The sequence below is a fragment of the Callospermophilus lateralis genome, chromosome 7 (assembly GCF_048772815.1).
Source record: "Callospermophilus lateralis isolate mCalLat2 chromosome 7, mCalLat2.hap1, whole genome shotgun sequence".
Lineage (NCBI taxonomy): Eukaryota > Metazoa > Chordata > Mammalia > Rodentia > Sciuridae > Callospermophilus > Callospermophilus lateralis.
In genome coordinates this window covers 137,562,545-137,580,589 of record NC_135311.1, presented here as the reverse complement: position 1 = coordinate 137,580,589, position 18,045 = coordinate 137,562,545, and the positions used below count along the sequence as shown (strand labels likewise).

The window sequence follows — 18,045 nt, the reverse complement described above, 5'->3', positions numbered from 1 at the left end:
GGTAGAGCTCAATGGTAGAGCACACACTCAGTACCACAGCACCCAAAATGAAAAAGAAGCCCCACAGCTGAAGAAATGAGCATTGTGAAGACAAGGGGAAAGATGAGCAGTCAAGGTAACCAGAGGGTCAGCCCCTGCTGACCAAGGCCACCCAGCCCCACCCAATACCACCTGGGGCCACAATGCTGAGCCCTTTCCTTTAGGTCCTTACCTGCTTCTGGAAATTCACTTCAGGCAAACAGGTGCTCAACTGTTAGGGAAGGCTGTGGCTGGGGAGAAATAAGAAGCTGCCGCCCTGTGGAAAGAGAACATGGATCAGGGAGGAGCCAGGAGGGCCAGTGCTGCTGCAGCAGAAGCTGACACGTGCCCCATGTGGAGGGAACAGGACTGCTGGCGGGAAGCTCATGGCCACAGGCTCGCCACAGTCCAGAAATACCTGTGTGTCAGGCAAGCCCATGAAACCTGCTCCAACACCTCGAGACAGGGTGCTGACTGCGGCTGGGCAGGCCTGTCACTTCCGGCCAAAGCAGGTCAGCCAGCTCCACACCACACACCTCCTCCCTGAGTTAGTCACCAACTCTAGAGTCATCAAGGACCAGAATGAATCACTGTGACAGCTGATGGGCAAGTCCTGCACCTGCACAAGATGACATCCCACCCACCAGAGAGTACCCGTGGCAAGGCCCAGGTCCCTGTGCTCTACCTCCTGTGTGCTCAGCGAACATCCATAGCCACTATGCAAACCTCAGCTAGCAGTCCCGTCACGCGCACACGGGAAGCACAGCTGAGGCTGTGTACGAGGCCAACCTGGCCACGCATCTGCCTGCCCCAACCCAACTCTTCCAGGGTGGGATAGCACTGCATCTCCTGCCTCTCACACACCTCACCACTCAGGTCCACCTCTCAGATAATCTGGCACAAGCGCGGCCACCGAGGGACAGGACCAGTGAGCCTTGGCCCCTGCTCCAAGGCACACAGGCCTGGTGAGCCTCTGCCATCCCCAGAGCACCTGGCTTGGAGGTGGCCCCCAGCACTCAATCCTGCCATGAGAGGTTTGAGGACAATTCTGAGAAATGATGCAGGACCAAGGAGAACCTAGAACACCCCCTCGGTCTTCAGTGACTCAGCGAACATCCACAGCCACCTATACGAACCTCAGCTAGCACAGTCACAGGTCACATGCCACAGGAAATGCAGTGGAGGCTGCACAGACACCTGGGGGGCCAAGGAAGAAGCAGTTCCAGAGAAAGTGGTATTTCAAAAGCCTCGCCTAAAGTCAGGGTCGCTCCAAGCCTCTGAGTCTGTTGTGTGTGTCCCTCCAATGAGTGGATGTGTCTGGGATAAAGATCCATCTCCCATGCTGCCACCCCCATCAGACTAACCCTACGGGAATAGGCCATTTATAGCAATTAATTACTCTTTTATTCCTCCAGATATCAAAGCACCAAAATACCAAGGAACCCTGGGGAACTTTCCACTCAGTCCCCACTCTTCTTCAAAAAGAGATGAAAAGAGAGCCTTCTCCCTCTCGAAGGGCTGTAGCTCCTCAGCTACCATAATAGTCATGAATCCCTCATCTGCAGGGCTCAGGCCCTTCCAAGGAGTAAAGAACTTGGCATTCACAACTTTATGAGAAGGGGCCCAAAGGACAGAACTGTGCAGGGGTCCCCATCCAGATGTTCTATTTGTCATATAATATAATATATAATTGGGTCATTGTTCCCAGTTTACAGAGAAGGAAACTGAGGCTTGAGGTGCCAGGGGCTCCAGAGCAGGGAGATAGTAATGTGCTCTAGGGGCTGGGTCCTGTTTCAGGCCTGCTGTTGCTGACCAGCTGAGCAACCAAGTGCAGGCACCAATCACCCGGGCACATCACCATTTGTAAAAAAGAGATATTGGATTTGGACCACAGTCTCCCTGGGAGACAGGCAATGAGGGCTGGCTTCGTGGGTGTGAAGCTTGGGTAGTGGAATGGGGCCCCATACTTGGTTCACTGCTATACTGTTACCACCTTAAAATTCTTATTTATTTTTGAGGAAGGAGCCCTACACCAGGCCCCGCAAATTATATAGCTGGACCAGAATGAAAAAGGAGGTCAAGATGCCTCCCAAACTGCCAAAGGCTCCACAACCTTAAGTAGATGCTACCTGGGGACTCAAGAGAATTTACCAAACCACTGTAGGCACACACAGCCCTGTGCCAGGCTCCAGAGAAGAGATACAAAAGCGGGGCTATGCCATGCAGCCTGCCTGTCAGAGATGACTACATGGCTAAGGAAACCATATTACACATGCAGAGATAATAGTACAAATAAGACACAATAATCTCAGCTACTAAGAAGGCTGAGACAGAAGGACTGCAAGTTCAAGGTCAATCTAAGCAACTTAGGCCCTGGCTCAAAATTAAAAATAAAAAGAGCTGGGGAATAAAAAGTAGCTCAGTGGTGAAGTGCCCCTGTGTTCAATCACTAGTACCACCCCCCGCCCCCCCCCACACACAAAATTCCAGGTGTTTGGAAGGCTGAGGCAAGAGGATCATGAGTTCAAAGCCAGCCTCAGCAAAAAAAAAAAAAAAGAAAGAAAGAAAGAAAGAAATAGAGTGAGGCACTAAGCAACTCATTGAGACCCTGTCTTTAAATAAAATACAAAATAGGGCTAGGGCTGGGGATTTGACTCGGGAGTTGAGTGCCCCTGAGTTCAATCCCTGGTACAGCCCCCCCCAAAAAAAAAACACAATAATGAATCAAAATGATGTCATGTTAAGGCAAACAATCCCAGGGTACCAACCACACATCACAGACTGTACCCAGTATAGGAAGTGGCAGAGCAAGGGGGTGACAAGCTCTGTGAGAACAGTGGGAGGACTAGCCGCCAGGGCTCTAGGGAGAACTCTCTGGAGCTGGGTCCTGAAGGCTGACCAGGAGTTTGCTGGTAAGGAAAAGAGGATGACACCGGGCACAGATATGCAATGGCAATTACTGAGCACCTATTGTATAATAGGCACCAAAAAGACTCAGGTAGATCCACTTGTAAGACAGATGCCAGTCAAGTCATCCAGGACAACGCACCCCAGACTCTGTGACAAATGACATGGTGGGAAGTGCAAGGTGCCCTGGGGCATGTTGCTGGAAACCTGACCTGTTGGACTGCAGCTATGACTGTGGGGAAAGGCCTTGCACACACAGGTTGCCCAGGTCCATGGTGAGAGCCCAAACGACAGGCTGGAGAGCCAGGTCTACGAAGCCCACACAGGCTCAGAAGCAGAATGATGCCGTTGACTTGTCCTTGAGGGAAAGTGAGCAGCTGCAAAGGGTCCTGGAGCCTGGATCTCAGGATATCAATCAACCATATTTGGGAAATGCCAGCTTCCTGGGCAGTACTGAGATAGGGGGACAGTTTGAGAAGAGGAGCCACATGAGTCAAGGGGGCACTGGTGAGGGGACTTCCCAGCAGGAGGACACCTTCTATAAGACACAAGGACAGTGAGGACACAGAGTGCCCTGAGCTGTAGCAGCAGGATGCACAGAAGGCCAGGTGATGTGCTGAGCTTCTCCAGTGACATCAAGCCCTCATCAAGAGGTGACTGAGCAGAGTGCTCTGGGGGCTCCATGTGATCCTGAGTGTAAGTGAAGGAGAGGGAGGGGCGAAGGGACCTCAGTGAGAGCTCTACCAGAGGTGAGAGGGACAGGCTTGCAAGAGGCAGCTGAAGGCACTGTGTTCTGCTATATACCACCACCCGCCTTCCTGGGGCCCACTGCTCCCAGACTGTGTCCCCAGTGCAGTGTTCATTAAGCCAGTGATTGCTAATGAGCTTCCACCCGCCAGCCTCAACAGCCAGTACTGCTTAGGTGGCCAGGGCAGTGGTGCTTTGAACCCAATCTCCTCTAGCTAGACATCCTTCTCTTCCCAGACTTCCAGTTCTCGGGGCCCCTCCCTTCTCGGTATCCTCCCAAAACTCAGCACCTACCCAGCACTTGCTGGGAACCTCTCTCTGTATTCCTAAGGGGAAGGGCAGGGGCACAGTTTTACCTATCCTTGTGCCTGCCTGGCAACTCTCTTGCGTGGTCATGCACTCACAGTTCATGGGGACTAGCCAGAGCCTTGTCTGTAATGGCTCTCAGCATCCTAGGCTGAGTAGAGGCTCCATCTCAGTTTTGCCTCCTCCAGGTTGGGTCAGCTGACAGTGACAGAGGGGCTTCTCAAGGTTACTACCCCATAACCTCAAACAAAAGAAAGAGAGAGGGAAGGCTGAAGATGTTGATGGGAGGAGACATATCAGAAAGGAAGAGAAGGGCAAGGGGCAGAGGAAAGGAGGGCAGGAAGAGGCATAGACAATGCCCAGACAGAAGAGGGAGGGCCAGCAACAGACCTGAGCCGACCCAACAGCAAAGTGCTCATAGCTGGGCCTAGGGCCTGCAGATCTAAATACTCCCTGCCACTTTATTTTTCTCTCCTCTTAAACACACACACACACACACACACACACACACACACACTCTGTACTGGAGGGGGGCCACCTAAGATAAGAATGTGCTCTAAGAATTGCTCCAGGCAAATTTATCAACCCAGAAATGGGAAGACAGAGATCAGCCTATCCAGGATCCCAGGGGGGCCCACTACAGGCTTCTCCCAGGGCGAGGGGGTGGCCCTGGGCAAGGGGGCCTGAGGAGGAAGAAGGCAACACAGCAGAGCCCATTAGCGGGAGAACAACAGGTCCTACTCACTGCTGCTCATCTGCCACAAAACAGTGCATAAACCACCAGACATGCAGGGAGGAAGCCTACACACCGAGGAGCGAAAGTGCTTCATGCCAGGCTAGTTCGGGGCTCCACAAATGATCACCAGCCAACAGGGAGGGGCCCTGGGGCAGGCTGTTTTTTGCATATGAGACACCATCCTGGCCTGATGCCATCTGCATAGGCTTTGGGAATTGTGTTCATCCATTTCACCGATTTACTGAGTAACTACCATATACTTTCTAGAACACAGAAGTGGGAAAAAACTAGTCAAAACTAGTTCTACATACAGCCTAGTGAAAGGGGGAAAACAGACAATAAAACAAATATAAGCAATGAGCAAGTAATAGTCAAAGAAGGCGGCAACTGGAGCTGCCACACAGACTGAGCTGGTGGGGCTGTCAGGGCGGGTGAAAGGTGGGGAGGGAGCCCTGTGGTGGGGGCATATGGGGTGGCTGGAGAGAAGCAGCCAAAGCAGGAGAAGAAACAGAGAGCTGATCATCAGGGCCATGGAGGCCTTTGTGAGAACCTGACGTTGGCCTATGTGAACAGGGCAGTTGCTGGGAGCCTGGAACAGCCTCCCAGGTCTGACATGGTCTGACCTGGCTGGGGAGGCCACCCTGACTGCTGAAACAGAGAGGCCACAGGGACAGGAATGCAGGCAAAGCTGTCAGGATCTCGGATGAGGAGCAGTGGTAGAGGGAGCACAGCATCCAGGCTGGGGCACGTGGTGCAGGCAGACCACAGGCTTCAACATACTGTGGGGGTGGGAGGTTGGGTGTGCAGAGAATCTCCAGTTTGCTGAAGGTCGCCATTCTGACCAACCATGAGGGAGACACAAGTAGTGTGGGCCTGGTGAGAGGATGAGGAGCTGGGTTAGATGCCTTAGAACCTCTCCCACCTCTTAGCCTTCCTTTCCCCATCTCTGTGTGTGGGAGATAATGGCACCTGCCTCAAGGAAGGTTGCAGAAAGTACTTGGCACAGTGCCTGGTACCCAGCAAGTGCTCAATAAATACCAGTTACTATTATTAATGATAAGAAGACAACAGGATGGGGCTGGGGTTGTGGCTTAGCGGTAGAGCACTCACCTAGCACGAGCAAGGCCCTGGGTTCAATCCTCAGCACCACACAAAAATAGATAATTAAAGATATTGTATCCAACTATAACTAAAAAATAAATATTAAAAAAAGAAGACAATAGGAGATAAAAACAGGAGTTCAGTGGGGTGTGGTGGTGCACACCTGTAATCCCAGCAACTCTGGAGGCTGAAGTGGGAGGATCCTGAGTTCAAAGAAAGCCTCAGCAAATAAGCAAGACCCTAAGCAACTTAGCAAGACCCTGTCTCAAAATAAAGTAAAAAATTTAAAAGAGCCAGGGATGTGGCTCAGTGCTTAAGTGTCCTAAGTGCTTACCTAGCATGTGCAAGGCCCTGGGTTCCTTCCTAGTGCTGTGGAGGGTGGGGAATTAAAAGGCTTAAAATCGGGTTGGGGCTGTGGCTCAGAGGTAGAGCGCTTGCCTACCATGTGTGAGGTACTGGGTTCAATCCCCAGCACCACATACAAATAAAATAAAGATATTATGTCCACCTATAAATATATATATATATATTTTTTTTTAAAGGCCTAAAATCCACTGGGTGTGGTGGCACATGCTTAAGGTCCCAGTGGCTTGGGAGGCTGAGACAGGAGGATCTGTAAGCTCAAAGCCAGCCTCAGCAATGATAAGGCACTTAGCAACTCAGTAAGACCCTGTCTCTAAATAAAATACAAAATAGAGCTGTGGACGTGGTTCAGTAGTCAAGTGCCCCTGAGTTTAATTCCCAGCTGTCCTCCACCCCCCAAAAAGGCTTAAAATCCCCTCTTCCCTCCATGTGTACCATCAGTCCCCATCTGGCTCAAAAGATGGGGACTGCCCTGGTCACATATCAGTGTTCCTGAAACCTCAGCCTCATGGGCATTTTATTTTTAGTTAGTTATTAACTTTTTTGGGGGTACTGGGGATTTAACCCAGGAGCAATTTGCCACTGATCCACATCCCCAGCCCTTTTTATTTTGTATTTTGAGACAGGGTCTCAGGAAGTTACTTAGGCTTGCTAAATTTTAAATTCCCAAGGTGGCCTTGAATTTATAATCCTCCTGTCTCAGCCTTCTAAGCTGCTAGGATTACAGGTATGGACCACCCTGCCCCACCCTGTAGACATTTTGGACTGATCTGTTCCTTGTTGCAGGGCTTTCCTGAGCATTCTGGAAGGATTAGTAACACCCCTGGATTCTGCCCCCTAAACACTGAGGGCACCTCCATTCAGCTGCAGGAATCAGAATCTCCTTCTGACATTGCCTCAGGTCTCCTGGGAAGCAAAATCGCCACCACTAGAGAAGCCTGCTGTAGGAAGCAGCTCACAGGTACTCTGGCTTCCTGTCTGCCATGCACTCTTCCAACCTCTCAAATAAATGAACTGTTCAATCTTCACCAGAAATGTGCCTGTTAGGTCTCACAATGAGGACCTGGGCAGAGAAGTGACAACAGCTATGATAACCCAGCTTGTCCAGACTGGAGAAAGATGTGAATCCAGGTCATGCAGGGCCTCAACACTCTGCTCTATTACTCTCCAGTATATAAGCAAGTAAAATGCACTCAAGGTCCGCAAGAGGGAGACAGGGCTGAGGGCTGACTTGAAGCCCCAGGTAGCATCTGAGGTTCTCCAGCAACATAAAAAAGGGGGCACCAGAGAATTTCCACCCTTTTCGTTCTCAGTAATTAAACTGCAACAACATCCCAGACAAACCTCTCAGGCCTCAGGAGCAACGACCTTAATTAACAAACTCCACACTGCTTCCTCAGTGCAGAGACTGCTCAGTGTTCTGGAACTCTGCTCCATGGGCAGAGCACAAGCAAAACAGGCCTCCTGATGACAAGCTTGGCTGAGTTAGGGAGATTGCAGGGTGCACCAATCTTATGAGTGAGTTTGGGATTAGGAATCTGTCCTGAGGTTGCCAACCCAAATTCCAACGTGATCCAAAGCTCCTTTCTGCTGTGTGAAGCCAGAGGATGTTGCAGAACAATAATTATTGTGCTGCAGCATTTTCTCAGTGCCAGGCATGGAATCATCACATTCATACTTGTCTTGTTCTAGACCTCCCAAGCCTGCAAGACAGGAATTAGTCACATTTTAGATGAGACAACTGAGGTTCAGAGAAGGTAAGTAACTTGTCCAAGGCCTTGAGGCTAATGGGTGGCTGGGCCTGGATCTGAGTCCATGCTTTGCCTCCATCCTCTCAGCCCCTTCTAGATCAGTAGTTGATAGAAGCATTATCCATTTGAACAAAATAAAATGAAAACCCACCTTACAGAAGAAGGCAGGCAGGTGGGAAGGAAGATAAGCAAGCAAGCCAGACTCCTACTTGCTGCCAACCAGAGGTCAATAAGAAAGTAAGACAAGGCAGAATAGCAACCACAGTCAGCAATAGGTCCTCATTGCATCCAGAGTGGTGGAGGGAAGCCTGAAAGGACATTAATGGGCAGTAGGGGAAATGTAATGGGAAGTATCTGAGATGAGATAACTGCATCAATGTTATTTGGGTCGAATGTGATGATTATACTGTGGTTATGTTGAAAAATATCCTGGTTCTTAAGAGACACAGGATGAGATATTCAAGGATTAATTGTCTCCATGCTTGCAACTTAACTCTCAAATGATCTAGAAAAAAAGTTGTGTGTGTATTTGGGGTAGGGGGCGGGGGAGACAGGGGCCACATATGCAAGCAAATACAGCAAAACGCTACATTTGGCAAATGTAGCAATGGGTATGTGGGTGTCCACTGTACTGTGACTTTCCCTCAACCTTGGAAGCAAAGTTAAAAGTTGGAAAAAAAATCAAAAGGCCACTTGGAAATGGAAACCACATCAGGCAGCAGAGAGGGGCATGCCTCTCTGAAGGCCCCTAGCTTGACAAGAGTCCCCTTCCCACTGCCCCATGTTAGCCACAGCCAGGCCTCCTCCCTTGGTAAGCAGCTGTGAATCCACATAGAGGGGAGCCATTCTCTCTGGCCACAAGTCTCTGGCATGGGAATGATTCTGGAACCGCTGACATTTACCCTCTGCACACTTCCTACCTCAGAGCCGCCCTCCTGCCTCCTTCCCAGCAAAACTGCTCATTCTGTTCCAGGTGCAGCACCCTGAAGAAGGTTCTTTGGTGATGGTTCTGGCAACATTTAAATCAAATTCATCTGACCTGATTCAAAACAGTCCCATAGGAGCCACGTGTGGTGGCACATGGCTATAATTCCAGTGACTCAGGAGGCTGAGGTAAGAGGTTCAAAACCAGACTTTAGCAAGAAACTTTGCTTGACCCTGTCTCAAAAAAAAAAAAAAGGCACTGGTGTAAGGATGGCTGGGGTTGTGGCTCAGTGGTTAAGTACCCCTGGGTTCAATCCCTGCTACCAATAGGACCAGAGTGCAGGAGCCATGCCCAGCTGTCCTTACTGCCCCAGGGCCCCACGGAACTAAGCAAGCCCTAAGGCCATTGGCAGGTGCTTCACCTCCAAGACAGGCAGGAAAAGAACTTACTTGGAAACAGCTTCCCCAGTACCTGCAGGCTGGGCAGGAAGTGAGAAGGGCTCTTTCATTTGGCCCACTGCAAGGACAGGCAGCCAGTTCCCAACTCACCACCATGTTCCCACTATAGCTGGGGTTTTTTGTTTGTTTGGTTGGTTTTGGTATCTGTGATTGAACCCAGGGGCACTGAGCTACCCAGCCCTTTTTATTTTGAGTCAGGGTCTCACTAAATTGCTAAGGCTGGCCTTGAACTTGCAATTTTGCTGTCTTGGCCTAGGGCTTCCTAGGATTACAGGCGTGTGCCACCAAGCCCAGGCAGATAAGTAGATTTTTTTTCCTCCCCCAGACTCAGGGCCTTAAACATGCTAGGCAAATACTCAGCCGCTGAGCTATACCCCCAGCCCTGAATGAGAAGATTTAATGAACCAAAGGAAACTCTCCCAGCCATGGGATATCCTCACCTCCGCCAAAGGGCAAAATTACAATTTTGTTTAAAGGACTTAAATGTCTTTTTCTTTTCTTCTCCTTTTTAAATTTTTTTGGTACTGGGGATTTAACCCAGTGGCACATTACCACTGAGATATATCCCTAGCCTGTTCTTATTTTTATTTTGTGACAGTGTCTTGCCAAATTGCTTATGGCCTCAAACTTGCAATCCTCTTGCTTCAGGCTCCAGAGACACCGGAGTTGTGGGTATGTGCCATCATGCCTGGATTTTTTTTTTTTTTTTTTGATACCAGGGATTGAATCTAAGGGTACTTAACCACTGAGTCACATCCCAGCCCTTTTTATTTTTTGAGACAGGGTCTCACTATGCTGCTTAGGGCCTTGCTAAATTGCTGAGGCTGGCTTTAAACCTGCAATCCTCCTACCTCAGCCTCCTGAGTCGCTCAGATTACATGTGTGTGCTACCACGCCCGGCTCATACCTGGCTTTACTTCTGAATCTAGAACTGGACGACACTTCATTCCACAAAACATAATAAGAATTCTGATGGATTAAGAAGAGCTGAAGGAAGCAATAACAAGACCAAAAAGCAGGTTGTCATTTCATTTAACTTTCTTTATAAGGTGGGGACAGGAAGAAAACAATGGAAAACCAACTGATTGGTGAATACCAGATTGCTTTAAGTTGCCCTTTTAAAAAAAAAAAAATAACTTTATTTTATTTATTTATTTTTTTATGTGGTACTGAGGATCAAACCCAGGGTCTTGCTTTTTTATTTTACATTTTTCAAGATCAAACATTGAAATGTTTAAGTGGATGACATATCATTCATAAAAAGACTGAATGTAAACCAACCTAAAATGGCGTGACAAAGACCTGTTAGGAATTTTCCTGTTCTTTCTCAAGCAATTACTACGAAATAATTTTTAGAAATGAAAAACAACATATAAAGAACTACCACCGCTAGTGAAGGGGGAAAAAAGCCAAACAGAGATAGAAGGTCATACCAAAATGCAACTTTACAAAATAGTTTTATATTTATTCTACTTGACCAGGTCTCTTGGATCCTTTCTCTGGATAAATATCTTCAAGTATATGTGACTACAAATGGAAAAAAAAAAAAAAAAAGCCACTAAAGTGACAACTATTCTTAGAGCCTTGAACCAGTTGGGATAATGTGGCAAGAGAAAAAGTTCAACATGTAATGCTATCCCCAAACCTATTATTCCTAAGACTATGGCTTCACTGAGTCTTTCAGAAATAAGGATGGCAAACCATGAAAACACAATAGGAGTTGCACTATTAGCTAAATTAAGGTAGTATGGTTTAGCTGGACTACCTTGGCAGAGCAAAACCTCATCTTACTCCTCCCAAGAAAGATAGGAAACTAGCTCCATAAGCCATCTGATTAAAAGCTAAATCAGGGATATAAGTTGGTCATGACCATGACCAATGGTGGAGCAATGAAAGGGATTAGTCTTGCCAGAGTTATATATAATGCTGGCTTTGGGCTGTCAGGCAGGTAAGTGATGGTGCTTGGTGGCCTGGCTGGAAGTACTACTTGCTTCTGCTTCTTCTTAAAGCTGCACGGGGGATGTATGATACCATCGTGTCTTGCTTATACACACTGGAAATGATGGGAAAACACAAGATGTAGGAAACAAAAGGAATAAGTTCTGAAGAAGAGATGATTTCAGAGAAAGTGTTTCTATTCTCCTTCTGGTTCCCACGCTCATTGTGAATGGGTACTTCAGCATCTTTGAAGATGCTTAAGAAAACCTCTGGATGAAGTGAAGCATACTGGCCCCTATTAAGTCTTGTTCAGGAAGATGCCAAGCAGTTCTGATTACTGTATTTTTACATTTAAGTGGAGGAGTTATATCAGAAGCATGCTGCTTTTAAATAAAGGGCCTGGGAGTATCGATCCAAAGCAGAGTGACTGTCTAGGGTACAGGGAACCCTGGATTCAATCCTTGGCATTGCAAGTGTCATGCCAGTAAAAAGGCAAGCTGAACCTCAAGGACAGGGATTTGCAGAAAGGCCAAGTTGCTCTTTTTTTAATGAAAAGAATAAGGTAGAGAGAACTTCATGATCATGCCATTGAAGCTGGCCTGTTGGGGATCTGGCTGTTATCTCTCTAATCCAGACTTATCAGAAAGTTTATTTTTCAGTTTATTGTATCGTCAAACTTTAGCATTAGTGGCTCCATTTGTTCTTCTTCCATTTTTATTTTTAATTTTTTTTTGTGGTACTGGACTCAACCCAGTGCCTCACACATGTTAAGCTACTGCTGTATCACCAAACTACATCCCCAAACCTTTCTTTATTTTGAGACAGGGTCTTGCTATATAGCCTAGGCTGGCCTTCAACTTGTGATCCACCTGCCTTGGCCTCCAGAGTAGCTAGGATTGTAAGTGTGTATTATCTCATCCAGTGCCATTTTTTATTTTTCAGCCTGGTCTGTTAGGGTTTGGTGCATAAGTCTAGTCCAAAACAATGGCCTCCTGCAATTCTTATTTTTATATTTTAAACTTTATTTATGTATTTATTTACTTTTATTTGGAGGATGAGGAGCTGGAGATAGAACCCAGGGCCTCACATATGCTAGGTAAGCACTCTACCACTGAACTACATCCCCAACCCTTTTCTTATTTATTTATTTAGGTACTGGGGGATTGAACTCAGAGGTGCTTTAGCAGTGAACCATATCCCCAGCCCTTTTTCTTTTTTACTTTGAGACAGGGCCATTCTAATTTGCTTAGGGCCTCACTAAATTGCCAAGACTGGCCTCAAACTTGCAATCCACCTGCCTCAACCTCCCAAATCACTGGGTTTATAGGCATGTTCCACCAATCCCAATTTTTTTTTTTGGGGGGGGGGTACCAGGGATTGAACTCAAGGGCACTCAGCCACTGAGTGACATCCCCAGTCCTACTTTGTATTTTATTTAGAGACAGTGCCTCACTGTTGCTGAGGCTGGCTTTGATTCATGATCCTCCTGTCTCAGCCTCCCAAGTCTCTGAGATCACAGGCATGCACCACTGTGCTAGCTGTTTACTTATTTTTGAGGCAGGATCTCACTGTTTTCCAGGCTGGCCTCAAATTCCTGGGGTTACAGGATCTTCTTACCTCAGCCTCCTGAGTAGCTGGGACTAGGTGTGTGCCAATGTACCTGGCTCCTCCTATAATTTGTATTTGACACCTGAGAATCAAAACATTGAGGAAACAGAGGAGCCTGTAGCTGTATACATAATGTTCATATAACTGGACGGATGTAAAATACCTGTTTAATTCTTGAAAACATTAATCCTATGGGCTAGAGATTAGCTCAGTGGTAGAACACTTGTCTAGTTAGCTTGCTCAAGGTCCTGGATTTAATTCCCAGTACTGAAAATAAATAAATAAATAAACATTTATCCTTGTGATTCTGATCCAACAAGTAGAAAAAGTTCCCCAGAACTCCTCTCTCTTCTAGTCACGAATTGGGTGAAATCTACCTTCGTATAGATGGGGGAGCACCTGGCTCTTCAGCCCCTTGCAGGTCAGTGGAGAACAATGCCAGCGGGAAGAGACTGTTGAGCTGAGGAAGTTTCCTGGGCTGCACAGAACAAATCAGGATCCAGGGTTATGACCTTGGGCTCTACAGTTCTCACCAAGAGAAGTAAAGATTTATTCTCTGCACAGTAGGGGAACAAGACAGAAGGCATAAAGGCATGGCTGGGCTTCATTTAAAGAGATTCTCTTTTCTTCCCAGAGAACAGCTGGAGCCCTGAATCCTGGCCAAGTTGGAGCCTGAGACCTGAAGTCAGGAACCAGCACGCCTACAGAATCCGGCTACAGATCTTCCTCTAATTCAGCCTGACTCAGGACAGTCGACCTCTGGCAGGTTCCAGTGGGTGGGTAATGCCGAGTCCTGAGCCCTGGTCTATTTATAAGTGAATGTAAGGGCTGGAGTCCTCAGCTTGCTTCTGCATAAGAGGGCTCCCAACCCAAACCCATCTTCTTCAGGGCTGTGACTCTGGCAGGAAGTTTCCTGACCAACGGTATCGGAAGACCATGCTGTGAGCTGGAAGAAGGACTACCTTTTTTTGGGAGGGGATACTGGGGATACTGGTAGAGTCCAGGGGCACTCTACCCCTGAGTTACCCCAGTATTTTTAAATTTTATTTTGAGACAAGGTCTTGTTAAACTGCCCAGGCCTTGAATTCACAAAGCTGCCTCACTGGGATTACAGGTGTGCACCACCACACCCACAGGACAAATCCACTGATTTTTTTTTTTTAATGTTTTGTAAATGGACACAATACCTTTATTTTGTTTATTTTTATGTAGTGCTGAGGATCAAACCCAGTGCCTCACATGTGCGAGGCAAGCACTCTACCGCTAAGCCCCAGCCCCACGCCACTGACTTTTCTAAGAAAATATTTATTTTTTAGTTATAGGCAGACACAATATCTTTATTTTATATTTATGTGGTGCTGAGGGTCGAATCCAGTGCTCACGCATGTTAGGCAAGCGCTCTAACTCTGAGCCACAACCCCAGTCCCCCTCCCCCACTGACCATTGATTTTTATTTTTCTTTTTTTTTTTTAAGAGAGAGAGAATTTTTTAATATTTATTTTTCAGTTTTCGGTGGACACAACATCTTTATTTTATTTTTATGTGGTGCTGAGGATCGAACCCAGCGCCATTGATTTTTAACATTTTGGTTTTTGGTTTTGGCAGTGCTAGGGATTGAACCCAGGTCCTAATGCAAGCCAGGTAAGTGCTCTACTACTGAGCCACATCCCCTGCCCTCAGAGGGACCCCTTTTCTCTCCTGTGAGTTAGACCATACCAGAAATACTCCCAATATGCTGTGCTGCTGAAGTCCCCAAGAGAAAAACTCAGTTGTGCTTCTGGTCAACTTTAGGCTTGAAGGACCAGTCCTAAAGGCTGGGGATATAAATCAGTTGGTAGAGTGCTTGCCTTGCATGCATAAGGCCCTGGGTTCAATCCCCAGCACCAGGGAGGGGGCATGGCCAAGAGGTTCCACGGAGCTTGGGGGTCACCTCTATAGAAATGACCAGAATGTAAACCTCATCCCAAGAAGCTCCATCAACCACACTGTCAATAGCTACATCAACTTTTACAGGGCCACAGTTTAAAATTCTAATTAAACTTGAAAATTTTAAAGTTTTTTTTTGGTTGTTGTTGTTTGTTTGTTTTGTGTGTGTGTGTTTCTCCAAAGAGTTAGGGAGAAGACTGACACAAGAGGAGGCTGTTCCAATTTCTTCATGAGCTGCACTCAGCCCCTTCACTCTGAGCCACACAGACACCCTCAGCCACCCTCACTGTCACAGGTAGGCCCTGGCAGGGCAAGCCTAGTGCTCCCAGGGCCTCCGCTTATCCCAGAACACCCCAGGACAGGCTGGCCAGCTCAAGAATCCTCACCCTCCCCAGCTGTTTCTGCTCCCACTCAATCTCTGCTGCCTCCTTCTCCTTAATTTCCCTCCCATATTGGTTCAAATAATCAAGCTGCCTGAACTAAGGTTGCTGCATTGCCTCCACTTCTCAGGGCTCAGGGAACCTCCAACCTCCAGTCCTAAAGGTTATGTCTTTAAATCAATTGGGTAACCTACAGGTTGAAAGCTCAGTCCCTTAGTCATACCCCATGCCCCTAGCTGCCCAGCTCTGCGGATGGCCTTCCTCAGGCTCAGCTGGGAGCCCTAGGGGTGGCTTCCTGGGTGGAACTCATTGAGGCCAAACTGAAGAAAAAAGTTGTAAGGTGTAAAGCCAAGCCTCTTTCCAATAGGTTTTAACTGTATAGGAATGTGCTAATTTGCATAAAAATATAAATGTGTTCATTTAAGTTGTAAACATAGCCAAGTGTGCTACACACTGGAAGATTCATGACCCCCACACAGCATAAGCGCCACACTGATGTGCCTGGGTAACTGTTCCTGCTCTACTACACAGGCAGTGCTGTAGCTACTCCAAACAAAACATAATCCAAGGAAGGAGGAAGCCTCCCCCTAGGGGGTACTGGGGGCTCAGTTTCCTTCCTCCCAAGTATTTAACAAGCTGATAATCAAAATACAAAATGTTTTAAACAAAGATACTCCCATGTGTTTATTCCACTAACTTGCTGGGGAAATGGTATCAAGAGGAACACTTGTAGTCAGGCTCAAGGGTGCACACCTGTAATCCTAGTGACTCTGGAGGCCCAGGCAGGAGGATCACAAGTTCAAGGACAGCCTGGGCAATTCAGCAAAACCTTGTCTCAAAATATAGTGCTGGGGGGCTGGGGATGTGGCTCAAGAGGTAGCGCGCTCGCCTGGCATGCGTGTGGCCCGGGTTCAATCCTCAGCACCACATACAAACAAAGATGTTGTGTCCGCCGAAAACTAAAAAATAAATATTAAAAAAAAAATCTCTCTCTCTCTCTCTTTAAAAAATAAAAATAAAAAAACATATATATATAGTGCTGGGGATGCAGCAGTGATAAAGTACCTCCTGTTCAATCCCCAGTACTGGAGGGAAAAAAATGAGGAACAATCTAATGGGTCACAAAGCATCATCCAGCCTGAGACCATGGACAGTGGAGGCTGCAGGAAGGTGTGGGAAGACCACCAAGCACACGTTCCAAAAGAGATGGGGAGACAGCATCTGGCACTGCAAACATAATGTCACATCTCCCAGGAGGGTTTGCTCAAGGTCAGGACCACTATGGGAAAGTTCAGGAGAGCAGACAGGAATGGGCTTAGAGGCCAGGGGGGTTGGCATGAGGGATCCAAGAAACTGCTCCATTGCTAATGGGCACAGGCATAAGCATCCAGAACTGGCCACACCCTGGTAATACAGCTCAGGAGCCAAATCCTCACCACCCGTTTATAATCCCTCGTTCCCAAAGCCACCAAACCACAGAAGCTGAAGCTCCAGGCAAAGCTGGCCCATGAAGAACTCCCCTGCCAAAAAGACTCCCGAGTTTAGACCAAGGACTCACACAAGATTGTCACATTTCACAAAATGAAAGCCAGAAGCCTTTATAAGCCTGTATTCCCAGAAGGCAAGCAAGACCTCCCCTCTTGCAAAACTCAGCGGAAAGGAAAAAGCTCAGACCAAGATTCACCAAGAGAGGCTTACTGCCCTATGCAGAAGTTTGATGATATTTCTGAGATGCAAGATTTTGTTTAGATCCCAGAGAACAAAACTTCTTGCAAATTTATTTGGGGCACACAATGCAATGTAAACAAGAAGAAAAACAATCAAACAAACAAAAAGACTGGCACCAGCACACCAGTGACAGCATGCTAGTCCTTGCTTCTATAAGAGTCATTTAAATGACTTTTGTTATAAAAACTTTCCCGGTCCTAAATAAGATAACACAACCAAAGATGTTCCTAAGAGAAAGAAAAACAATGATTTCACAGGCTGCACAAAGCAGAAGAAACCAGAAATCCAGGACAATTGCCCAGGAGAGCCAGGAGAAAGGCAAGGGGCCTGAGTCAAAGTAAACTCCAGATGGAATAAAGTCATGTTTTTTGTTTTTTCCTTTCTTTTTGTGTTTTTTCCTTACCCTTTTTATTTTGAAAAATTTCAAAGCCTTAGGAAAGGTAAAAGAAGCCAGACATGGTGGGTGGTGCATGCATGTAATACCAGCTACTCAAGAGGCCAAGGCAGGAGGCTCTCAAGTTTGAGGCCAGTCTTGACAACTCAGCGAAGCTATAAGCAGTATAATAAGACACTGTTTCAAAATAAAAAATAAAGGCTGGGGATATAATTCAGTTGGTAGAGTGCTTGCCTTGCATGCATAAGGCACTGGGTTCAATCCCCAGCACAATAAATAAATAAATAAATAAATAATAAAGGAAGCCAGGCGTGATAGTGCACACCTGTAATCCCAGTGGCTTGGAAGGTTGAGGCAGGAGGATCAAGCATTCAAAGCCAGCCTCAGCAAAAGCAAGGTGCTAAGCAACTAAGTGAGCCCCTGTCTCTAAATAAAATACAAAAAAGGGCTGGGAATATAGCTCAGTGGTAGAACACCCCTGGGTTCAATCCCTAGTACACCCCCCCCAAAAAAAAAGAAAGAAAAGCTCAGATGTACAATGCACATCCAAATACCCTGCCCCTAGAGTCACCACTGATAACCTATTGGTATATTTGTCTAACGTTTCTCTGTGTTGTAGGCATAAGTGGGTGTATATATGTCTTTATCTCTCTCTCTCTCTCCCCCTGCCTCCCTACGTTCTTTTTTTTTTTTTTTTTTAATGGTGCTAGGGATTCAACCCACAGCCTGGCTCCTGCTAAGGAAATGCTCTTCCACTGA

At 47.1% G+C, this 18,045-nt stretch overlaps 1 protein-coding gene and 1 pseudogene across 2 annotated transcripts in view; both read right to left on the bottom strand.

Moving 5' to 3' along the window:
* The window catches only part of Ctnnbip1 (catenin beta interacting protein 1), a 54,211-nt gene that overhangs the window by 24,247 nt on the left and 11,919 nt on the right, over positions 1-18,045 (bottom strand). For both annotated transcript variants that reach the window (XM_076861343.2, XM_076861344.2), the window contains exon 2: positions 212-295. The gene's annotated coding sequence lies outside the window, so the exon portion shown is untranslated. The remainder of the gene's footprint in view (positions 1-211; positions 296-18,045) is intronic.
* Positions 10,777-11,537, bottom strand: LOC143404562 (transmembrane protein 69 pseudogene; annotated as a pseudogene).